At 38.4% G+C, this 22,114-nt stretch overlaps 1 non-coding gene across 1 annotated transcript; it reads left to right on the top strand.

Annotated features, from left to right (window-relative positions):
• The first annotated feature begins 21,707 nt into the window (after positions 1 to 21,707).
• Positions 21,708 to 21,813, top strand: LOC114913503 (small nucleolar RNA R71). Its single transcript, XR_003799474.1, has one exon. It is a non-coding gene; the product is annotated as a small nucleolar RNA R71 (small nucleolar RNA).
• Positions 21,814 to 22,114: the final 301 nt, after the last annotated feature.

Below are 22,114 nucleotides of genomic sequence, written 5' to 3'. Positions count from 1 at the left end.
ACTTTTCAATGGGTCTAATTATACCTATTAGAAAGCTCAGATAAAAATATTCATTCAAGCACTAGACTATGATATGTGGAGTATCATAGTGAACGGCCCTCACACACCCACTAAGATTATTGATGGTATGGAATCAGCCAAACCCGAAAAAGAGTGGGATGAGGTTGATAAGAAAATGGCCCAATTAAATGCTAGAGCTATGAATGTTCTATATTGTGCTCTTGATGCTAACGAATTTAATGACATTTCTACTTGCTTGTCTGCTAAAAAAATATGGGATAGGTTAGAAGTAACCCATGAAGGAACCAATCAAGTAAAGGAGTCCAAAATCAACATGCTTGTGCATAAATATGAATTATTTAAAATGGAGCATGATGAGTCCATAACTGAAATGTTTACTCGCTTTACTAATATTATAAATAGTTTAAAGAGTCTTGGTAAGTTCTATACTAATAGTGAGCTTGTAAGAAAGATTCTCAGGTCCTTACCAAGAACTTGGGAAGCCAAAGTGACCGCCATCCAAGAAGCCAAGGACTTGAACATTCTACCCTTGAAAGAGCTTCTTGGATCATTGATGACTCATGAGCTGAGCATGAAGCAACATCAAGAGGAAGAAGTCAAAAAGAAGAGAACAATCGTCCTCAAATCTACAGCTCCACCAGATGAAGAAACTGATGACACCGAAAATGAAGAGCAGGATAAAGAGATGGCACTCATTACCTGAAGATTCAAAAAATTTTTGAGAAAAAGGAAACAAGGGATGAGGAAGAGGCCATTCACAAAAGGAGAACAGAGCAAAGAAAAGGATAAAGACCAACCTTTTATCTGCTATGAATGCAAGAAATCGGGACACTTCAAGTCCGAATGCCCACAACTGAAGAAGGGTCCCAAGAAGTACAAGAAGAAGGCCATGATGGCCACTTAGAGTGCGAGTGATGACTCAAGCTCCGAAGAGGATGACTCGACTGAACAAGCCAACATGTGCCTTATGGCACATGAAAATGAGGTAATTTTTGAAACTCCTAGTGACTTTACATTTGAAGAACTGCATGAAACTTTTTATGATTTAGTTGATGAACTAAAGAAACTAGGGATAAAGAACAAAGATCTAAAATCAAAAAATCAATCCTTATTGAAACAAAATGAAAGCATTTCAATTGAAAAATCCTCCCTGCTTCAAGAAAATCAAAGTTTAAAGAATGAAGTTGCCAAGTTAAAACCATTAGTTGAAAAATTCACCTTGAGTTCAAATAAACTTAATATGATTCTTGAAAATCAAAAGGCCGTGTATGATAAGGCTGGACTTGGCTATAACCCCTTGAAGAAATAAAAGTATCTGAAAAATATCTATGTAAACTCTTTAAGTAACAAGTCTTCTAATATTACTTGCTTCAAATGTGGTAGAGTAGGACATAAGTCATACACTTGCTTCTCTAATAAATCTGCAAACTCAAATGTAAAGAAAATATGGGTTCCAAAAGGAACCATTATGACTAACCAAAAAGGACCCAAGAGAGCTTGGGTACCTAAAATAAAAACTTGACTTTTGCCTACAGGTGTGTCTAGCATCCCAAAGAGGAAACAAGAAATGGTATCTTGATAGCGGATGCTCGAGACACATGACTGGTGATGAATCCCAATTCATCACTCTTGATGCTAAGAATGGAGGGATGGTCACCTTTGGAGATAATGGTAAAGGAAAGATCATCGGTATAGGTAACATTGGTATCACTCCCTCCAAATACATTGAAAATATTTTGTTAGTAGATGGTTTAAAGCATAATTTACTAAGCATTAGTCAATTTTGTGATAAAGAATATAAAGTTATTTTTGAATCTTCTGTTTGCATTGTAACTAGTCCTATTAATGATGGCATTAAATTTGTTGGACATAGACATGGTAATGTTTATATGGTAGATTTGAATGATCTATCCAAGATAAACATGCAATGCCTAGTATCTTTAAATGCCAAGATTAATGAGACTAGTTGGCTTTGGCATCGTAGGGTTGCTTATATTAGCATGCATTCACTTTCAAAATTAATTAAGAAAGAATTGGTTCTTGGTTTGCCAAAATTAAATTTTGAAAAGGATAGAATTTATGATGCATGCCAACTAGGTAAACAAACAAGAGTTTCATTTAAATCTAAAAATATTGTTTCAACTTCTAGACCTTTAGAGCTATTGCACATGGACTTATTTGGACCTACTAGAACTACTAGTCTTGGAGGAAAACAATATGATTTTGTAATTATAGATGATTACTCTCGTTTTACTTGGGTTTTCTTTTTAGCACACAAAGATGAAACTTTTCAAGTTTTCACTAAATTTTATCGAAAAGTCACTAATGAGAAAGGGTTTTCAATTCAAAATATTCGAAGTGATCATGGAACTAAATTTGAAAATCAAAATTTTAAAAAATTTTGTGATGAAAAAGGAATAGGTCATAATTTCTCTACACCTAGAACACCCCAACAAAATGGGGTAGTAGAAAGGAAAAACAGAACCCTAGAAGAAATGGCCCGTACCATGCTATGTGAAAGCAACCTTCCAAGATACTTTTGGACGGAAGCTATTAACACAGCATGTTATATTTTAAATCGTGCTTTGATTAGATAATTTTTAAAGAAAACCTCCTATGAGCTTTGGAAAAGAAGAAAATCTAATATTGCATATTTTTATATTTTTGATTGTCGATGTTTTGTATTAAATAATGGTAAAGAAAGACTTGAAAAATTTGATGCAAAATCTGATGAAGCAATTTTTCTTGGTTACTCCTCCACTAGTAAAGCTTTTAGAGTTTTTAACAAAAGAACCTTAGTAGTAGAGGAGTCAATACATCTTTGATGAATCTAATGATCTTCCTTCAAGAAAGAATGAAGGTGTTGATGATGCAGATCCTCTTATAGAAAGAATGAAGGAGATCACTCTGAAGGATTCAATAATTCAAGATGATGAGGAACATGAAGACAAACAGAATGAGGAAGGTGAAGAACATCAAGAACAACCTCGAGGTACAAATGACCTACCTAAAGAATGGAGGTATGTTCACAATCACCCTAAGGAGCTAATTATAGGTGATCCTGAGCATGAGGTAAGAACTCGTTCTTCACTTAAAGATGTATTTAATCATTGTGCTTTTGTCTCTCATCTTGAACCTAAAACTATTGAAGAAGCTGAAAATGATTATAATTGGATTAATGCAATGCAAGAGGAACTTAATCAATTTGAAAGAAATAACGTATGGACTTTAGTATCAAGACCTAAAAATTATTCAATAATTGACACAAAATAAGTTTTTAGGAATAAATTAGATGAACATGGAAATGTAATAAGAAATAAAGCAAGATTGGTTGCTAAAGGTTATAATCAAGAAGAAGGAATTGATTTTGATGAGACCTTTGCACCTGTTGCTAGATTAGAGGCAATTAGACTTCTACTTGCATATGCTTGCTTTATGAAATTTAAATTATTTCAAATGGATGTCAAAAATGCATTTTTGAATGGATATATTGCTGAAAAAGTCTATGTAGAACAACCCCCAGGTTTTGAAAATCATACTTTTTCTAATCATGTTTTTAAATTAAATAAAGCTCTATATGGTTTGAAACAAGCACCCAGGGCTTGGTATGATAGGCTAAGTAAATTTTTACTTAATAATAGTTTTTCAAGAGGTAATGTAGACATAACTCTTTTCATCAAAAGAAATAAAGATGATATATTAATTATACAAATATATGTAGATGACATTATCTTTGGGTCTACTAATGAATCTCTTTGTCAAGATTTTGCAAAGCTCATGCAGGGAGAGTTCGAGATGAGCATGATGGGAGAACTTACATTCTTCCTCGGACTCCAAATCAAACAAACAAAAGAAAGAATCTCCATCACCCAAAGCAAGTACACAAGGGAATTACTCAAAAGATTTGGAATGGAGAACTCCAAAGCAATTGGCACACCCATGAGCCCTTCATGTAAGCTTGACAAGGATGAAGAAGGTAAAAGTGTAGACTTAAAATATTATAGAGGTATGATTGGCTCTCTATTATATTTAACTGCAAGTAGACCTGATATCATGTTTAGTGTTTGTCTGTGTGCTAGATTTCAATCTAATCCTAAAGAATCTCACTTGAATACTGTTAAAAGAATCCTTAGATATTTGAATGGTACTCAAACTCTAAGATTATGGTACCCTAAGGACTCATTAATTGATTTAATAGGATATTTAGATGCTGATTTTGCTGGATGTAGATTAGATAGAAAAAGCACTAATGGAACTTGCCAATTTCTTGGAGTTAACCTAATCTCCTGGTTTAGCAAGAAACAAAATTCGGTGGCACTGTCTACAGCTGAGGCTGAATTCATTACAGCCGGAAGTTGTTGTGCTCAAATCTTGTGGATTAAGCAACAACTCGAAGATTTTAGTATTAAACTTAATGAAACACCCATAAGATGTGATAACACCAGCGCCATAAATCTTACTAAAAATCTAATTCAGCATTCTAGGTCTAAACATATTGAAATCAGACATCATTTTATAAGAGAACATGTTCAAAATAAAAATATAATTCTTGACTATGTTTGTACTGAAAAATAATTAGCCTATATCTTTACAAAGGCCCTAAGTGAAGATAGATTCTGTGAAATTAGGAGAGAACTAGGAATTTTTGATCCATCTGCTTAAATATCTCTCTAATTCCAAGGAATCAATGTCAAAAATTCTTTGAACTTAATTCTTATCATTTCTCTTGGACCTAAAAGCTCAAGATTATTATTCTCATAACTGTTCATAGAGCAAAAATTCTTCTCCCAGAGTTTTTGAGTTTTTCAGAATTTATTCATCATTTTCTTGAATTTTTGTGAAACATGAGTCGACCCCCTAGGATCGACCCAATGGCATACTTGCAATTTTCGGCCAACATCTCACGAGTTCCTCTCTTTTAGATTAAAAACCCGTTCATGAGCCGACCCACTCCATTTTCATCTTCCTCCCTCCAAAACCCATAGTCCTCTTCTTCTTCCTCTCCAAATCCAAGGTCTAAGCCCAAGATCTTTCTCCCATCACCCCTCCACCTCAAATCGCCCCTTGGGAAAGGAGCTATTCCCATTTTTCTCCCTTGATTAGAGCGATTGGAGCGTGCCCTAGCTTCCACCATTCTCTTTCAAAATGGGGTTTCTCTCCTCCAAAAATTCTTATTCATCCCCTAATAACCCTCTACCTCCTCACACATTTGATCTTCCAAGTATCCTTGCTTATTCTAGTGGTGAGAATGGCTCCAAAAATGAAACTCTCTCAAAGAAGAAAATCGATCCGTGAGTTGGAAGAGGGCATGCACAGGAAAAGACAAGCTTCTCAGACCTCTTCTACTTCCATTCCTGCTTTGGCATCTGCTCCAGGTTCTTCTCAGTTTCCACTAAGCCCCAGTAAAATTTCTTTATCTATTAGAAAGGTAGAATCCGGGAAAAATATTGACTTCAGATTTTTTGAAAAAGAGGGGTTCTCCATTGGTTTAAAGATCAAAAATCAAGGTTGGGGATTTTACTGTTCACTTAAAGAAGTTACATATGTGGACTTGGTTAGAGAGTTTTATCTAAATTTGTGCTATGGCAATGGAACAGTAACATCCACTGTTAAGGGAATTGATATCTGTTTAGATCCTATTATTCTGGGAGAGATTCTTCATTTGCCTTGTGAGGGATATTCAAACATGGAACTCCCAGTGAAGGAAGAAGGAATTAATGTGATTTTAGGAGGAACCTACTTGGAAAGCCTAAATAAACTAGAAGCCAAGATCCTGTCCATTGAAATGAGGATTCTACATCAATTGGTAACAAAGCTTTTCCTCCCAAGAAGTGGTAGACATGACCTCCTTTCAGGCTGAGACATCTGCATCATGTTTCATGTGATTACCCAAACCCCCCTAAACCTCCCTGCATTAATGATAGAGGCCATGAGAGAAACACTGAATAGATCCAAGGCACATCTGCCTTTTGGTATGGCCCTCACATTGGTATTCAGGAAGTTTGGAGTTAGTTTTGAGGCGAAAGCATCAGCTAGGCTTTCTCACTCTGACACCATCAACCAACATACTTTGCACCGCATGGGATTTACTAGGACTGATGGTGGTTGGATTAAGGGTGCAGAAGAGAGAGTTGAGGACAGAGCTGAGGAAGAAGGTCCTTCATCACCTCTCCATGACATCAGGGCAACATCTCCAGACATCCAGTTTGTTTCAGATCCAGAGGCTGGCCCTTCAGAGTCTACTAGAAGGCACACTCCAGTTCAGCAGCCAGACAGCAGAGCTTTTCTCTCAGAGATTAGATTGGCTGATGACCAGATTGAGATGATCTCTCAACGTGTGGCTTCCTTGCTTTCTCGACAGTGGGGCACTTCAGCTTTTGCACCGGGATCCACATCATTTGATGCATCTGATCAGACTTTGATCCCCCACATCTCCACTGTATTCCAGATGATCTCAGATCAGTCAGTTCGCATTCAGCAGCTTGAGGGTTACATATTGAGACTGACTGGGAGGGTACTTGACTTGCAGGGGCAAATGTTAGCTCTGGCATATTCACAGTCACAGGAGTGCACTACTGAGGTCTCAGACCTATCTATGGAGGCAGCCAGACTTAGAGGAGTATTGGAGAGTGGATTTGATTTTCTGAGAAGAGAGATCAGAGGCTTTAGTGAGCATGCATCCACCCAGTTCACTACACTGCTACAGTCTGTTTCGAGAGCTCTAAACCTTCTAGACACTATCAGACTCTCTCTTACAGTTCAGTCTGTTGCTTCTCAGCCTTCAGGATCATCTCGCCCGCCCACTCGTGCCGGCACCTCCACTCGTGGCAGAGGCAGATGGGGTAGAAAATAAGTCCTTGGTCGTGATCCTTCATCTCCCCACCCCATCTTCGATACATCTGATTCTGATCCATCCAGTCATGAGCTCTACTAGATCCTTGTTGTTAGTCTTGTCTTTAGTCTCTTTCTAGGATCTATCTTTTGGATCATGTAATGATGTTGACTGATTGACTTTTATATTTTGGTATATGTATTGGAACAACTATGGTATCAGTCACTTTTTGATTATATATCTACTCTTTGACTTTTAATGTATGACCTTCAAATTGAGTCACTTTCAATTGTATGCATGCTTAAAATACTATGAATTGCTATTTCATATCTATGATATCCAATGGTATATTTTTTATGATTGCTATATTCAGGGGGAGTAAACACTAATGCTAGTAAAATTACTGTTAGTAAGAGAAGCTAAAGAAGTAACATTAGTAAAATTAATTCCATCAAAAGAAAGAAAAAGAGAAAATGTATTCAAAGAAAAAGGGGGAGTAAACAAATTTTTTTTTTGATGCTGTCAAAAAGGGGGAGAAATTAAAGAATCAAAAATAGATTAATAAAAGAATTAAAAGCAAAATGAGTAAATTGTTAAGCAAAAGTAAATGAGCAAAAATGAGCAAACTTTAAAATTAATTCTTAGACATGCTCTGGTACCAAAATTAAGTAATCAAATGAGAATGAGCAAATTTTCAAGCAAATGAGCAAATGAGATATTTTCAAATGAGCAATTTTTAAAATTCTTAGGCAAATTTTGCTTTGCTCTAATAACAAAAATAAATTTTGCTTTGATACCAAAATCACATAATCAAATGAGCAAATTTTTAATTTATTAAGCAATAGGCAAATTGTTTATGCAAATGAGCAACACAAGCAAATGGGCACATGTATAATATGTTGGGAAATGTGTCCCAAAAAGCCAATCGTCAAGCTGTTGACGGTTGAGCAACCAAGTATTGTAATTGATTTGTTAATAAATAAAATATATTTGGCATTTTCATCATAAGCTTTCATCTTCTAATGAACTCCGTTGTTATGATGAAGTCCTTAGGACTATTTAGATTCGATAAAGAGAGGATTTATCGATTAGTCCTTAAAACTGTTCACGACCAAATGATAGGCTGTTAATAAGGACGACAGCTTCTATCGAGCATAGGTCACTGTAGGCCATATGGGTTGGTTGTCCTCTTAACCAAAGAGTGTGGAGACACTGGTATGGCATACAGGTGAGATGTAAGGGTACATCATCATTGAACGTGACCAACTCCAGAGCATTCTGCTGTCGAGAATGTCTCTGATCGGATATAGGTATAAGTGTCCCTTAGACTTGAGATCGCCTCAGTGACTTGCAAGCAACTCACTGTGCTTTGGTACTGGACTAACTGAATTTCTAATTCAGAGATGGAAGGCTTCTGGGCACAGTCAAGTACTTGCAAAGTCAGAGTGTGATCGAGATGGGATTGACCACTCCAAGAGTTGGAGAAGAATGAGTCGCTGTATTTCAATTTAGCAAAACCTTGGCCAGGGTAATCCATCAGATGGGTTTGATATTTTGAAATACAATGTGGACAACCTGATCAGAGTTGACAGTTAAACTCTGGGGTGTCCTATGATCATTTTGGTCAAGGAGATGAATTATATGAAAACTATATCCGCATGGGTTCTAAGGATGTTGTTCTACACATTCGACCTATCCGGTCGTCGGGTACCATTGCTAGATGGTCACTTCGATTGGTATAAAAATTTGTTCCTATGCTACCAGCTTAGGTTCGGACCTATGAGGTCACACACATTAGAGTTCATGATCCGATCGGATGGTTGATCAACGATTAAGAATCGTTCTAGGGTTAGATGATCAATACGATTGATATTTAACCTAGTGCAAGTGTTGCAGGAGGATCGATTAGCAATTTGATTGCTAATTGGCTTAATTTGATTAAGCCAATGGGATGAGATTAAGTCTAATTAAATATGATTTAATTAGATTTGGTTTGGGCTTGATTGGATCAAGTCCAATTGGTTTATTGGATAAGCCAAGTGCAAGGAAAAACTAGTCCTAGTTCAACTAGGACTTGGGTCAATCTAATTTCTAATTTGATTAGAAAATTAAATCAGATTTAAATATAATTTAATCTGATTAAATTAGGTTCTTAATTTGGTTAAGACCTATTTTAATTGTGTTGATCTAATTTTGATTTGATTTGGTTTGGGAAACCAAATTTAAACAAGTTATGAGACAGAATCCTAGTAGGACTAGGATTCCACCTTGCGCCACATAAACCTTCTCCACGCCCTCTCTCTTATTCAACGCCAATCTCCACTTATTTTGTGCGACAAAAGCCCTCTCCCAGATCTCTCCCACGTTCACAAAAGGTCTCCTCTCTTCTTTCTTATATGGAAGGTGGTTTGGATCAAATCTAAAAGGAATAAGTTTGGATTTCGAATTCTATGAGATAGAGTTTTAGAAATCCAAAACTCTTTCAATTTTGCACCGAATTTATCCAAATTTTTTTTGGAATTTTCGTAGCTTTTAGGGTATACATTATGCACCCTTTTATTATGATCCATGCATGAAAATATGGAGGAGGTTCTCAAGAGTTGGGCGTCCCTTAACTTGCCATGTTTGGATAAGCCTTGACTAGGTGTTTGACCTAGACAAGGACTCTATCATATCTCTCTATATGAGATGATTTTCTTTGTGAAATTTTAGGGAGAGATAGATATTTAAGAGACCTTTTTTTAATCCAAAAATCAGAGAGAAATACCTTTGTGTTTTGGAGATATAAAAGATGAAAGTTAGGACATTTAGAGAGAAAAACGTGAAGAAGAAGAGGGTCTTCTTCTAGGGTTTTTGTTTTCATATCTTTCCTCCCTCCATCTTGAGTTTCCTGAGAGTGTCTCAGATCTGAAACTCCTCCTTCTACTTTTCATCTTTGGAAGAGTCCAAATCAAGAAGAAGGAGGCACCTGATCAACCATGAAAGAAGGATCAGCGCAGTACTAGCATACTGTGCTGATTTCCTGAAGCAGGACTTCTGATCGAGATTCGTGGGCTCGTGTGGACGACTCCTAGAGGCCGGACACTTGTGCAGCTTGCGACATCATCCTTAAGCCTGGATCAGTGAGGTTAGAGCATCTAACTTGCAAGGTAATAGTTCTGATCTATTATTTAATACATACATTAGATGTAGCTAGTATAGAAACATGTTGATATGATCAACATGTAGTTCATACTATATTTATATATATTTTAATTTTTAATTTAATGCTATATAATAATCATGTAATAGGATCTTAGATCTAGAGATTTTTTAATCTTAGAAAATAAATTTTGATTTATTTTAGTCTTCCGCTGTATGATCTTGAAAAAGTTTCAAGATCTAACCCTCTTTTTCAAGATCTAACCCTGAAACCCTAGATCAGGTTCCTTCAATTGGTATCAGAGCCTAGATTCTTTATTACATGATTATTTATACATGCTTAGATTATTTTTAGATTAGATCTAATTTATAATCTGATTATTAAATCTGAAATTAAAATTTTAGATCAATCACAAACTGCAAGGTTGTCCTGCTGTAAGGTTTACCCCTTACAGTGCAAAGGTTGTCCTAGTTTGTGTAGATCTATCTTTAATCATAAATTTATTAGATATGATCTAGATTAAATTTATGATTTATTAGATTTAAAAGATGTTTAAATCTGAAATAAAATCTCTTTGTTAATAATTTTTGTGCAAAGAAATTGTTTAAAGTTGAAATTGTTTCAATTACATGAACCTGTTTAGATTAGATCTAAAGTAGTTTCATGTTTATTTCACTTGCATCTTGATTATGAATCAAACATGCAATATGGTTGGTAGAATCATATTGTAAAATTGTTTTACAAATATAAAAATTATTTTTTGAAAAGCCGAACCCAACCCTCAGCCCAAAACCTAATTAAGAATTAAGAAGTTGTTTGATTAGGTTCTAGGATTGTGAATTAAAGAACCTAAGACACAAATCATAACACATTGGGTTAATGGGTTAGTAGGAATTAGGTCCATTAATTGGGTTAGACCTATGGTTAGATTAAAGATGGACTTAATTAGAGAATTGACTAAATCTAATCAATTGTTGTCTTAGATTAGGTCAAGGATTCTCTAGATCAATTACAATAGTTGTAGTTGGTCAAGTCCATGTCTTTAATGAGAACCAAATGGACTTGATTCTTGGCTAAGCGGTCTAGCACGAACTGTTAGGTTGATCTAATCAAAACTAATTAAACCAGTTGGTGTCTAAGGTAAACCAGACCGGTGATTTTTAATTGGGAGCCCGCTTATCTGGCCATTTCTGATGGTGTCTAAGGCAAGCTTTGGCAGACCCTCCCACTGATCGAACTTACCTGGCCTCTTGGTGAAATTATGTTTTGATCGGATCACTTGACTATTCGAGCTGACCCATGTCAGCTAGGTAAATCAGTGTGACTGATTTAGGTGCTCCTAGACCAGCCCCTTTAATGGTCTCCCTTAAGCTGACTTGGTGAAGCCAGTGGGAGGATCATGATAAGCTGGTTCATCTGACCTGACCTCATCCTCTAAATTATTTAAATCTTCTAAAATTATTAGGTCCTTAAAATGATAAAGTTATGAAGATAACTGAGTCATAGCCTCCCATTAAGGTGTTTGATAATGAGTCCATTAACTCAATAATCATTGCAGACCCAAAGGCCTGGTGCTTGTTGACTAATGGAATTATCACTCATCATATGATGACTTGGAAGTGTCTCTCTAATGGTGGTTAGGTGAGCCAACCAAAGTTGGGCTTAATCATTCGTTGGTTAGATACACCAAGTATGATCATGTTAATAGTTGGACCTAACTGGATCCTTACAGTGGAGGCCAAAGCCTACTGATTAGGTTTCTGGGGCAAAATTAAAATTACTAGAAATTATTTAGAGAAACAATTGGTTATGAACCTACCCTTAGATGTACATGGGTTGACCAACCAAAGTTGGGCTTGTGTGCAGTCTAAGTGGATTCTAGTACCTGCTAAAGAATTAGGGTAATTCCTCGAGTTGGAGGTAGAGGCTACCAATTCGAATAAAATAGTGGGAGAAACCTTTTGATTAAAGTCCAAATCTTTAGGTTTAATGAATCAATTACTAATTAGGTTATGGTTCTCCTTTGTGTAAATATGGCCACTTCCCTATCGCTCCGATCATTGTTGGACAATGATAAGTTGGTGGGACCCAACTTCGGTAGCTGGTACCGAAAGTTGAAGATAGTCCTGGAGCATGAACAGATCCTATATGTGATAATAGATCCTGCACCTGAGGAGCCAGCTGTCAATGCATGTGGATCAATCAGAGACACTTACCAGAAGTGGCTCAGTGATCAGACCACGGTGCGCTGTATCATGCTGGCTATCATGAGCGACGAGTTCAGTCGCAGATTCGAGACGGCTCAGCCAAAGGACAAGCTTCAAGTGTTGGAGGATGCCTTTGGCACACCCGATGACGTGGAGAGGCACAAGACTAGTTGTGCCATCTTCAACGCCAAAATGCAGGATGGTGCCTCTGTCACTGATCATGTATTGTACATGATCGAGCTGATGGAATAATTGAGCAAGCTCAACTTTTCCTTGCATGAGCAGCTTGGGAAAGATGCAATACTGAACTCGCTGCCCAAGTCTTATCTCCCATTCCTCACTCATTATAGAATGACAAAGCCTGAAGAGAACTACCACGGGTTACTGGGGTTGCTTCAGAACTTTGAGAAGGATCACCAACTTCATAAGGAGTCGGTGAATTTAGTGGGAGGTTCGTCTTCTGGTTCTCGACCTTTTAAGAAAGGGAAGAAGAACAAGAAGAAGAAAGTAAAGAAGGTGCAAGTTCAGGCTAGGACATCAGTGCAGAGCCAGACCAAAAAGGTCAAGCCTGATAAGAGTCTATTCTACTGGCAAGCACCCTAGATTAGATAGTGTGTCAGATATCTACTTATGGCACTATAGGCTAGGTCATATAAACAAGAACAGAATAAACAGGTTGACTCAAGAGGGATTCCTCGAAGTCAGTGATTGTAAATCACTTCCAACCTGTGAGTTCTGTCTTCTTGGTAAAATGACCAAGTCATCTTTTACTGGAAAAGGTGAGAGAGCTACTGAGCTCTTGGGCCTAGTACATACTGACGTATGCTGGCCCATGAGCACCAGTGCTAGAGGTGGATATTTCTACTTCATAACTTTCACGGATGACCTATCCCGATATGGATATGTCTATCTGATGAAACATAAGTCAGATTCATTTGAAATGTTCAAACGATTTCGAAGTGAAGTAGAAAAACAAACTGGGAAGAGTATTAAAACTCTTCGATCTGATCGAGGAGGAGAATACCTTTTTAGTGAATTTCTCACATATCTAGGAGAGAATGAGATTCTCTCCCAATGGACTCCTCCAAGAACACCACAGCATAATGGTGTGTCTGAAAGGAGGAATCGGACTCTGTTAGACATGGTCCGATCCATGATGGGTTTTGCTAGCTTGCAGATATCCTTCTGGGGATATGCACTCGAATCGGCCTGTTATCTATTAAATAGAGTTCCAAGTAAGTCTGTAATTAAGACTCCATATGAGATATGGACGGGACGTAAGCCAGCACTTTCACACCTTAGGGTCTGGGGGTGCCCGGCCTATGTCAAACGATTAGTCACAGACAAACTTGGACCTAGGTCTGACAAATACTCATTCATAGGGTACCCCAAAGAGACAAAAGGATATTTTTTCTACCATGCTGATGAACAAAAGGTGTTCATCAGCCTTAAGGCAATCTTTTTAGAAAAGGAGTTCCTTGGTGAAGGAACCGTTGCCTCTAAGGTTGAACTTGATGAAGTTCAACAGGTAGAAGGACCGACATCAATAGCTGAACCTGAGTCGGATATGATTAGATCAGATCCGGAGCCCAATATACCTGTACCATTAAGGCGATCTGGTAGAGTACCACGTCAGCCGGACAGATACTACGGTTTCTTGATCCGAGATGGTGATCCCATTGAACTTGATGAGAATAATGAGGATCCGATCAGCTATATGGATGCTATGCAGAGACCTGATTCCGAGAAATGACTTGAAGCCTTGAAATCCGAAATGGAGTCCATGAAGGTCAACGATGTATGGACATTGGTTGACCCACCTGAAGGGGTTAAACCCATTGGGTGTAAATGGGTCTTCAAAAGGAAGAGGGGCGCAGATGGAAAGGTGGAGACCTATAAAGCCCGTCTGGTTGCCAAGGGGTATCGTCAACATTATGGTATTGACTATGACGAGACATTTTCTCCTGTGGCAATGCTCAAATCTATTCGGATAATGCTTGCAATAGCTGTCCATCTGGATTATGAGATCTGGCAGATGGATGTAAAGACAGCTTTTCTGAATGGAGAGCTGACCGAAGAGATGTATATGATACAACCTGAAGGGTTTACATCCACAGATGAGTCCAAGGTGTGCAAGCTTCAGAGATCCATTTATGGATTGAAGCAAGCTTCTCGGAGTTGGAACATGCATTTTGATAAGGTGATCAAAACGTATGGCTTCATTAAGAATGGAGAAGAGCCCTGCATCTATAAATGGGCAAATGGTCCAGTTGTGGTATTCCTTGTCTTGTACGTGGATGACATTCTCTTAATCAGGAATGACATCCCCGCACTACAGAGAATAAAAGTTTGGTTGTCATCACAGTTCTCCATGAAGGACTTGGGTGAAGCATCCTACATCCTAGGGATGAAGATCTATAGGGATAGATCTAAAAGGATGCTTGGGTTATCCCAGTCCATGTACATAGACACTGTGCTGAAGAGGTTCAGCATGGAAAATTTTAAGAAGGGCTATCTACCGATAGGCCATGAAATTTCTCTCTCTAAGAAGGATTGTCCGACAACTCCTGAAGAGAGAGAGCGTATGAGTAGAGTCCCATATGCTTCAGCCGTGGGATCTATCATGTACGCCATGACATGTACAAGACCATATGTGGCATACTCACTAGGAGTAGTGAGTAGATACCAATCTGATCCTGGAGAAGATCACTGGAAAGTGGTTAAAGCCATCCTTAAGTATTTGAGAAATACTAAGGACCAATGGTTGGTTTATGGCGAGTCAGATCTGAAACTTGTGGGGTTCACAGACTCCAGCTTTCAATCTGACCATGATGACAGCAGGAGTGTGTCGGGTTATATCTTTACTCTGAATGGTGGAGCCATCTGCTGGAAGAGTTCCAAGCAGCATACTGTGGCGGACTCTGTTTGTGAAGCGGAGTACATCGCAGCATCGAATGCCGCGAAGGAAGCTGTGTGGCTGAGGAAATTCATCAATGAGCTCGGAGTAGCATCCTCCTTCGATGGTCCAGTCCTGCTCTACTGCGACAGCACTGGTACCATAGCTCAGGCGAAGGAACCCAAAGCACATCAGCGGACGAAGCACATCTTGCGCCGCTTCCACCTGGTCCGAGAGATCGTGGATCGAGGTGACATCGACCTTCAGAAGATCGACGGAAAGGAGAACCTAGCCGACCCCTTCACTAAAGCCTTGGCAATAAAAGAGTTCGATAACCACAAGTCGAAGATGGGTATTAGATACCGTGCCGAGTGGCTTTAGGACAAGTAAGAGTTGTTGGGAAATATGTCCCAAAAAGCCAATCGTCAAGCTGTTGACGGTTGAGCAACCAAGTATTGTAATTGATTTGTTAATAAATAAAATATATTTGGCATTTTCATCATAAGCTTTCATCTTCTAATGAACTCCGTTGTTATGATGAAGTCCTTAGGACTATTTAGATTCGATAAAGAGAGGATTTATCGATTAGTCCTTAAAACTGTTCATGACCAAATGATAGGCTGTTAATAAGGACGACAGCTTCTATCGAGCATAGGTCGCTGTAGGCCATATGGGTTGATTGTCCTCTTAACCAAAGAGTGTGGAGACACTGGTATGGCATACAGGTGAGATGTAAGGGTACATCATCATTGAACGTGACCAACTCCAGAGCATTCTGCTGTCGAGAATGTCTCTGATGGGATATAGGTATAAGTGTCCCTTAGACTTGAGATCGCCTCAGTGACTTGCAAGCAACTCACTGTGCTTTGGTACTGGACTAACTGAATTTTTAATTCAGAGATGGAAGGCTTCTGGGCACAGTCAAGTACTTGCGAAGTCAGAGTGTGATCGAGATGGGATTGACCACTCCAAGAGTTGGAGAAGAATGAGTCGCTGTATTTCAATTTAGCAAAACCTTGGCCAGGGTAATCCATCAGATGGGTTTAATATTTTGAAATACAATGTGGACAACCTGATCAGAGTTGATAGTTAAACTCTGGGGTGTCCTATGATCATTTTGGTCAAGGGGATGAATTATATGAAAACTATATCTGCATGGGTTCTAAGGATGTTGTTCTACACATTCGACCTATCCGATCGTCGGGTACCATTGCTAGATGGTCACTTCGATTGGTATAGGAATTTATTCCTATGCTACCGGCTTAGGTTCGGACCTATGAGGTCACACACATTAGAGTTCATGATCCGATCGGATGGTTGATCAACGATTAAGAATCGTTCTAGGGTTAGATGATCAATACGATTGATATTTAACCCAGTGCAAGTATTGCAGGAGGATCGATTAGCAATTTGATTGCTAATTGGCTTAATTTGATTAAGCCAATGGGATGAGATTAAGTCTAATTAAATATAATTTAATTAAATTTGGTTTGGGCTTGATTGGATCAAGTCCAATTGGTTTATTGGATAAGCCAAGTGCAAGAAAAAACTAGTCCTAGTTCAACTAGGACTTGGGTCAATCTAATTTCTAATTTGATTAGAAAATTAAATCAGATTTAAATATAATTTAATCTGATTAAATTAGGTTCTTAATTAGGTTAAGACCTATTTTAATTGGGTTGATCTAATTTTGATTTGATTTGGTTTGGGAAACCAAATTAAAACAAGTTATGAGACAGAATCCTAGTAGGACCAGGATTCCACCTTGCGCCACATAAACCTTCTCCACGCCCTCTCTCTTATTCAACGCCAATCTCCACTTATTTTGTACAACAAAAGCCCTCTCCCAGATCTCTCCCATGTTCACAAAAGGTCTCCTCTCTTCTTTCTTACATGGAAGGTGGTTTGGATCAAATCTAAAAGGAATAAGTTTGGATTTCGAATTCTATGAGATAGAGTTTTAGAAATCCAAAACTCTTTCAATTTTGCACCGAATTTATCCAAATTTTTTTTGGAATTTTTGTGGCTTTTAGGGTATACATTATGCACCCTTTTCTTATGATCCATGCATGAAAATATGGAGGAGGTGCTCAAGAGTTGGGCATCCCTTAACTTGCCATGTTTGGATAAGCCTTGACTAGGTGTTTGACCTAGACAAAAACTCTATCATATCTCTCTATATAAGATGAGTTTCTTCATGAAATTTTAGGGTTTAGGGGGAGATAGATATTTGAGAGACCTTTCTGCCATCCAAAAATCAGAGAGAAATACCTTTGGGTCGTGGAGATATAAAAGATGCAAGTTAGGGCGTTTAGAGAGAAAAACGTGAAGAAGAAGAGGGTCTTCTTCTAGGATTTTTGTTTTCATATCTTTCCTCCCTCCATCTTGAGTTTCCTGAGAGTGTCTCAGATCTGAAACTCCTCCTTCTAATTTTCATCTTTGGAAGAGTCCAAATCAAGAAGAAGGAGGCACCTGATCAATCATCAAAGAAGGATCAGCGCAGTACTAGCATACTGTGCTGATTTTCTGAAGCAGGACTTCTGATCGAGATTCGTGGGCTCGTGTGGACTACTCCTAGAGGCCGGACGCGTGTGCGGCTTACAACATCATCCTTAAGCCCAGATCAGTAAGGTTAGAGCGTCTAACTTGCAAGGTAATAGATCTGATCTATTATTTAATACATACATTAGATGTAGCTAGTATAGAAACATGTTGATATGATCAACATGTAGTTCATACTATATTTATATATATTTTAATTTTTGATTTAATGCTATGTAATAATCATGTAATAGGATCTTAGATCTAGGGATTTTCTGATCTTAGAAAATAAATTTTGATTTATTTTAGTCTTCCGCTGTATGATCTTGAAAAAATTTCAAGATCTAACCCTCTTTTTCAAGATCTAACCCTGAAACCCTAGATCAGGTTCCTTCATAATATGCCAAAAGAATTAATCTTCTTTTCAAGCAAATGCACTTATAAGTAATTTTCAAGTTGGTAGTAAATTTCTGATTTATCTTCAAACTACCTATAATGCATTTCATTCCTTTGAAATTCATGCTTATTGTTTCATATATATGCTTTTGTTTAAATATTTTATCATCATCAAAAAGGGGGAGATTGTTGCTCCTTGGATTGATTTTGATGATTACAAAGCATTTGAAGGGGTACTAATGATTTTCGCTTGAAAAAGACTTATTGCTCTTCAGGGGCAAAATTATAATTTTACCAAATTCTGATTTGAAAGCATCAAGTGATAGAACAAAAGATTTGTGATCCATTGATGAAAATTTTATTATTTTTGGATTTATATTTGGAAAGATATGCATGTTTGAAAAACATGAGTCGACCCATGAGTCGACTCATGGCACATGAGCTGATTGGCACGCACACTTTTTGGCCGGCACAGACTTGGCACACCCTGTGAGTCGACCCATGAGTCGACCCTTAAGGCATGAATCAACCCATGAGTCGACCTCTGCGGGTCTTGGGCCAATTTTACAGAACCTTGCTTCCCTTTTGGTTTTTTGGTATTTTTCCACAGAGGTCGACCCCCAGGCATGAGTCGACCCATGAGTCGACCCCTGTGACGGGATTGTTCCACAACGGCTAGTTTTTAATCTATTTTAAGTGCTTTTAATGCTCATTTAATGTGGTCTAATGGCTTTATTTCAGTCCAAAATGTTTTCTACCATTTCTTGAAGCTATAAAAGGGACAAATAGGTGGGAATCATTAAGAAGAGAGATTTTGAAAAGAGATTTCAAGCTAACCTTTCAGTCCTAAGCAAAAGCTCACTCAAAGCATTCAAGAAGCCTTTAATCCAAGCTCACCAACTCCTCAAGTGCACATTCAAGTCTCCAACTACCTTGAGAAAATCAAAAAGAGTCTTCTTCCCTTTGAGTAAAGTGTATTTAAAGCATCATATGCTCATTAAAGGAGCTTTCTCTGTACTTTTTGTGCTATTCATTGTTATACTCTGTTTGAGTTAGTGTTTTTGTTTTGGAAGGGTTCCAAAATAAGGAAAGATTGATCCGAACCTTGAATCGGAGTGTATTGGGTTGGCTTGTACCCGAAAAATAAGTGAACTAGCTTGGGATAGCTAGAGTCGGAGTTTTCGACATTTGTATTCAGGTTAAATATAAGTTAGTGGATTGGAATTCCCAAGTAGGAGCTTGGGGAGTGGATGTAGGTGCAAGGTTGGCACCGAACCACTATAAATCCTTTTGTTTGTGTTGTGCCTAATTGCTCTGCTTTAACTCTTCATTACTCTCTTGCATTCTTACATTTAGCCATTAACCTTGAATCAACTTTACTCTCTCTATTTATTGAGCTATTGTCAAACATTTTTCATAAGTCATAAGTTAAGCTTAAAATTTTTAGAAACCCAATTCACCCCCCCCCTCTTGGGTTGCATAGCTGGGCAACATCGATGGGGTTTGGCATTTGCCTCAAAATGAATATGGTGCATGCAAATGGAGGGGTCAATTCCTTTTAAATCAGTAATGGACCAACCGATAGCCTCTTTGTGTTCCTTCAGAATACCAACCAATTGTGCTTCCTGATTAGGGGTCAAGTCTGATGCAATGATTGCCAGGAGGGTGTCATTGGGTCCTAGAAATATATACTTGAGCGTAGCAGGAAGGGGTTTCAATTCTAACGTAGGTGGTGATTCTAAAGATGGGACTATTGGTGTACTGGCTAATGTAGGCAATGGCTCATACTTGATTGTCCATGGAGGAGTGGTTTTATCGTGTGGTGTATCCAACAAGGTGTTAACTTCTTTCATATATCCCTTAAAGTCATACACTCCAAAGTGAGCCAAGCAAGTATCTAAGGGGTCTGATGCTAGAATTGTGGGTGTTGCATCTTCTATAATGTCTTCTAGTGTATCTACTTTGAAGCAACTATCCATTGATGGTCCTTGAGAAGCACCAAACACATTCAGTCTCAGTTTCTTATTCCCAAACGATACATCCATGACTCCTGTCCTATAATTAATGCATGCATTTGCCGTAGCTAGGAAGGGTCGTCCTAAGATAATGGGAATTTATCTTGGGTTGCCACTTAGTTCCATGTCGAGAATCAGAAAATCAACTAAAAAGTAAAACTCATCTACCTTGACCAAGACATCCTCAAGCATTCCACGTGGTTCCTTAATTGATTTGTCGGCTAATTGCAGTGTGACTGATGTGGGTTTCAGTTCTCCGAATCCAAAAAGTTCATACACCGAACTAGGTAAAAGATTCACACTTGCCCCTAAGTCCAGAAGAGCTTTTTCAATGTGATAATCTTCTATAACACAGGAAATGATAGGGGCTCCTGGGTCCTTAAGCTTTGGAGGAGTGGCATGCTGGAAGACAGAACTAGCCTGTTCAGTGAGACGTACTTTCTTTGAGATTTGTGATCTAGATTTACGTTTTTGGATGCACAAATCCTTCAAAAATTTGGTATAAGCAGGGACCTGTTTGATTGCGTCTAGAAGGGGAAGATTAATTTGGACTTGCTTAAACAATTCCAACATCTCGTCGAGTTTTCCTCCCTTCTTATCTACAGGAATAGGGCTTTTCAGGGCATCTGAAAATGGGGCTTTAGGCAAGTAAGATGATTCTGGTGCAGTTGGTTCATTCTCTATTTTAAGGTCCTCCTTGTTCTTGGGTGATTTGGCTTCGGTTAGAGGTTTAGGATCGGTCTCATTGGTTTTACTAGTGTGTTTAATAACCTTCCCACTTCTCAGAGTCATGATTGATTTGGCATGTTCAGAAAAAGCTTCTGGGGTATTAGAGCTCTCAATCACAAATTGCCCTCTTGGGTTGTTCTCGGGTTGGCTAGGTAATTTTCCTCCTTCCCTCCTACTGAATGCAGTTGCTAGTTGACTTATTTGGGTCTCTAGCTTAGCAATGGATTGTGGGTGGGAGTTAAGGGTCTGAGTGTTGACTTCTAATCATTCTAGTGCTTTCAGAACTTTTTCCTCGAAAGCTGAGCTATGACCAGTAGTAGACGGTTGAGGAGCATTTTGAAATTGATGGTATGGTCCATGCCTATATGTTGGGTCCTGATATTGAGGTCGAGGTGCGGCAGGGCCAACCACTGGTTGTGGTCTCCAGAAAAAATTTGGATGGTTTCTCCAGCCGGGGTTATAAGTGTTCGAATATGGATTATTTTCTGATCTGCGAGCTTGTTGGACTTGAGCTTGCTGAATCTGCTCGTGCACAAACTCAGGAAATTGAGGTGCGGCTGGGCATTCACTCACAAAATGATTCGGACTTGCACATAATGCACAAATTTCTTGGATTGGGTTAGGTGGAATCGGGGATTGTCCAGTATTTAGAAGACGGTCTAATTTTTGGGACATTTCATCTACCTTACTGTGGATATCCATGACGTTTCCAATCTGATAAATTTCACTTTTTTTTTGTTGAAGCATGGGTTGTTCTCTAGAGGTGGCAAACATATGATGTAGGAAATTCTCACTAAGTGTTTCAAAGAGCTGCTAGGCTTCATCCTCACTCTTTAGCATGAATGTCCCACCACATGATGCATCAACCATTTGTCGGTGTTTCTCCAATAGACCATCATAAAAATACTGATAGAGTTGCCATTTAGGGACAGCATGGTGTGGACATTTACGAATGAGGTCCCTTAACCTTTCCCATGTCTCATGAAAAAGTTCATCCTCCAATTGGAAAAAACTAGTGATAGCTTTTCTAATTTGATTTGTTTTTTCAATTGAAAAGTATTTCTTGAGAAATTTTCTGCATGAGAACTGCTTGGGATATCATCTTGCAGCAATAAGAATCTCACCCTATGATATCATCTTTCATCCTTCCAAATCTCGCATCTCGTGTCCGATCCACCTCCATCTGGAGCTCCACCTTGCTTTGGGCTCCTCCTGACTCCTGAAGCTCCACATCGCACTGGACTCCCTACCAGATAGTAATGACCTCTCATCCTCTTCTTCCTCTCCAGAATAACCCTATCGCGATGCAACACCTTTAGGATTCCTCCATTAATT

The sequence above is a fragment of the Elaeis guineensis genome, chromosome 14 (genome assembly GCF_000442705.2).
Source record: "Elaeis guineensis isolate ETL-2024a chromosome 14, EG11, whole genome shotgun sequence".
NCBI lineage: Eukaryota > Viridiplantae > Streptophyta > Magnoliopsida > Arecales > Arecaceae > Elaeis > Elaeis guineensis.
This window is presented reverse-complemented; position numbering and strand designations above follow the sequence as displayed.